The 4,380-nt window shown below is 35.7% G+C and overlaps 1 pseudogene; it reads left to right on the plus strand.

The window, feature by feature from the left end:
• Nucleotides 1-417: 417 nt before the first annotated feature.
• LOC137721985 (isocitrate dehydrogenase [NAD] regulatory subunit 1, mitochondrial pseudogene) lies at nt 418-983 on the plus strand (annotated as a pseudogene).
• Nucleotides 984-4,380: the final 3,397 nt, after the last annotated feature.

The raw sequence follows: 4,380 nt of genomic DNA on the forward strand, positions 1-4,380 counted from the left end.
ATTTTCAATAACCCAAAATTGCCCTCCTTTCCCTCAAGCCTTCAGCTCTCGCCTTCAGCGCTCTCGCCTTCAACACTCTCGCATACCCGAACCAGGAAAACCACTCTCTCGTTCTCTTGTTCTCTCATTCTCCAGATTTCTCCAGTTCTCTCGTTCTCCAGGTTTCTCCAGGTTCCTTTGGTAAGCTTCTCTTGTAAAAATTTTTTATTTATTTGTTTGGATTTTTCAATTTGGGGATGGGAGATTGAGAGGGAAAGAGGGGTGGGAAGAGCAAAGGGATGAGGGTATGGGTGTCGGGAAAAACAATTGGGGATGGAGGGTGGGGAAAAAATTAATTGGGGAAGGTGATATGGTTTGTGGAAAAAACGAGTCAATCCGGAAAAAATTCTCTTGGAAAAAATTCATGTCCACAGCGACATGAAGCGAGTCCCGCCGAAGGTGATCGAGTCGATTCAGAAAAACAAGGTGTGCTTGAAGGGCGGGCTGAAGACTCCGGTGGGCGGCGGCGTGAGCTCGCTCAACGTGCAGCTGAGAAAAGAGCTCGACCTGTACGCTTCGCTAGTAAACTGCTTCAACCTACCCAGCCTCCCCACCCGCCACGAGAACGTGGACATTGTCGAGAGAACACCGAGGGCGAATACGCCGGGCTCGAGCACGAGGTCATCCCTGGCGTCATTGAGAGCCTCAAGGTAATCAAAAACCCAAAATTCAATCTTTAGCTCTGCAGTTTTGTGAAAATTGGGAATTGATTGTGAATGTGTTAGGTGATCACCAAGTTCTGCTCGGAGCGAATTGCCAAGTACGTTTTCGAGTATGCCTATTTGAACAACAGGAAGAAGGTGACTGCTGTGCACAAAGCCAACATTATGAAGCTGGCTAATGGGTTGTTCTTGGAGTCCTGCAGAGAGGTTGCTACAAAGTACCCAAGTATTAATTACAATGAAATTATTGTGGACAATTGCTGTATGCAACTTGTTTCGTAGCTCGAGCAATTTGATGTGATGGTAATGCGACTTCAGCTCAGAATTCTGTTTTATGAATATGGTTTTTATATGTGGAGTGTGGATGTGTTCGTGGCATGATTAAAGTTTTATTTTTTGCTTCTTCTTTGACTAAGTGTGGATAATTTGGTTTAATTTTGGACTTGGTCTGACATCAGTTACTAGGATTTTGTTTGGCAGATGTGTTTGCCTAGTGATTAGGAGTTTGTTTGCAACAAATTTTGTCCTTCTCTCTTGTATTTAAGAGCTTGGAATAACTAATAAGACGTTAGTTAATGCATTGGAATAGACTTGCTGCCTAGATGGGGCGGCTGCCAAGTAATTTAATTTTCATCTCACCCTGTTCTATTTACCTTTTGACTTTAGCAAAGACATCTTGAACTTGGGTTGATTCGATTTTAAGCAAAGTTCAGGTTTCTTGGAATGATGATCTGGGACTAGGAATTATTGGAAATACTTGGTTGACTAGATTGTGATGAATTTGAAATTACTGGTATTCGCCTTTAAATATACTTTGGCCGTTGAAATGATGCCAATGTGAAAAGTTTCGAGCTTTGGAGTTTCTGTGATTTGAATTGTGAATTTGTGAGATGTATCTATGATTTGAATTGTGAAAACCATTTCTAATGTTTAGTCAAGAAGTGGTTATATTCATATCTTCTTATATGCTTCAGATTGGGTTTGACCGGTAATACAAAGGCTGGATATAAGATGAAATATTAGGCGCTTGTGACATGTCAGAATCGTCTGTTAAGAATCTTGCAAAGGCTCATACGCCAACTGATGATGCAAATTAGACATTCTCTTTTACTATTAATTTTGGTTTGAAGAAATTATGTATTTTAAGTGGAGAATTACTTCATAGCTTGGGCTTGTCAACCTTATTGGTGCCTAAAAAATCAAGACTGGCCAGCATTGAGCTACACTTTGGTATTATGCTATTGTGATGACCTATGAAGAAGTAAAAGAGTAAATGGAAAAGAGTTTGAGAGTTGAAAACCTGTGAGTCACATCAAAACATTGACTGAGTTTTTCGAGTCTGATGTCTATGTGGAGTTGATGTGGTAGGTCGAGAAGTAAGCATAGAATGATAGTAATCTGGGACTCGGTATTGAATCTAGGACTTCGTATTTGCCCTTGTAAATTGAATCTAGGACTTGGTATTTGCCCTTGTAATCTGGGTTCCAAATGGGAAGTATCATTTCCACAAAATGGTAAGACTGTTCATGTGGCACTTCCCAGACCCCACACTGGCAAAAGGCTCTGTTTATTAGATCATCTTGCATTTGAGAAAACGTATTGATCTGGGCCCAACCCTCAGCTTCGGATGCTTTATGCTTGCTCTTCATTTTAGCCAAAAGACCTATCTATGTTGTTGAGCTAAAAATGAGTTGTCTATTGAAATTTAAAGTAGATGTTTGCAATAAGTTGAAGGATCACATGAGATAGAGGCATTAAGAAATAGAATAGCAACAAGTTTGATGAATGCATCTAATTAGACTACTTTCAAGTACATTAACAATATTCTACTAATGAATCATAGCTATTCAGTTTAAAATATTTCAATTGAAGTAGTTTGTCATACTAATTAATATTTAAGATAAAGTTTAAAAATATTTTTCTTCTAAAAATAAAATATATTTAGTAATTCACTTTTATTTGTTAAGAAAATAAAATTAATACCCTTTTTGGTCATTTCACACAGTCACAGCTATTTTACATAAAAGTTTACCAAACACTATCATACTACTTTTTTTTTCCAAAAGCACTTTTACAAAAAAGTTTACCAAACACTTTGCTGCTTTATTTCACAGCCGCTTATTCTCACAGCACAGCCGCTTATTCTCACAGCAGTTTTTTTTCAAAGCACAGCAATACCAAACCAGCCCTTAGTGTGGCTGCAGTCGAATCCTATGTCGATAGCCATTATTCATTTTGGGTGCTTCTCATACTCTTCAATGTCTAATGAAGTTGAGGCAATCATGGTTTCAAGTCGCATTTTGATATGAGTGGGTTCACATGTATTTCTTTCTTCCCCAATTTTCATTGGTTTATAGCCATTCATACGTTTGAGAGATTTTTCAGTGTGATTGGTTCACGGAGTGGTACATCACATGTCACTATACAAATGATGGGATGTGTGTTAAAAAATTAATAACTTAAAAAATAAAATTTCTCACTAATTATATAAAAACACATGGTGTACTTCTCGTGTTCCGATCACAATAAAAAATTAGCTTTCAGGTTTTTATTAACTGCTTGAATTGCAATTAAAGACAAACATTTGTGAGCTCAATGATTCTACAACTTTTTAGTTCGTAATCTTTGACTTGAAGCCTAAGAGAGTCATATAATATTCACCTTTTACACATTTGAATTTTTTATGCGCGCGTTTAGCTCAATTTGATGAAATATTTGCTTTGTCTCTATATATTATGATTCTTTGTACTTGTAGTACAATTTTGTTTATCACTTTTTGCCATGGTATGGTATTACCACTTCACTTATAATTGTCATAATTAATTACTAGCATATGAGCACATACAAAGTGTGTGTGAGGAATTTTTTTTGTTTTGTTTTTGAAATAGAAGAAGAGAGGAAGAGAGTGATAGAGAATGTATGCGTGGGAAGTTTTTATTTTTATTTTTTTTAATTTATAATTAGAGATATGTTAGGATTACATGTAGGTGAAGCTTTGAAAGAAAAAAAAAGAAAAATTTGGTATTGTGAAATTACATTTCTGCCCCATATTTCTTATTCATGTTCTGTTTTAATTAGAGGGTTAAACTAGTAATTTCATAGAGTTTTGGTTGACAATGAGTATTTTATTAATTAGTAGAGATAAAGATATGTTAATATGATTAAAAATTTGATTTCAATATTAATTAAAGCATCTTCGATGGGCTCTCTAAATGAGTTCTTAGAGCATCTCTTAACTAGAATTTAGGGAAGATTTCACAAAAATCTACTCCAATCATGCTCCTTATCCACCTCCTAAGATACGGATTCATCTACAAGCTTCTAAATATAGGGAGGGAAAAAGAAGTTCCTAAAATAACTTTTTGATAATTTTAGCGAAAACTTTACTATAAAATAGAGAGCATGATTGGAGATATCCTTATTATGTATATATGTGAAAATATTATACCATAGTCAACTATAGTGACCAAAATTATTCCTTTCTCTCCAATGACTCTAACGAGTGATGAAAATTATTCATTTGTCTTTTAACGAGTCTGACGACTAACAAAAATCTATAAATACACAAGTCACTTGCTTAATTAGTAGATACAAATCCTTAGATATTTACACAATTCACAAACCATACTTACCTTATCAAAATAATTAACCCCAAATATTCTTGTGCCATTGAGAAAAT

This window comes from Pyrus communis, chromosome 4, assembly GCF_041283825.1.
Source record: "Pyrus communis isolate YQ-2024b chromosome 4, ASM4128382v1, whole genome shotgun sequence".
NCBI lineage: Eukaryota > Viridiplantae > Streptophyta > Magnoliopsida > Rosales > Rosaceae > Pyrus > Pyrus communis.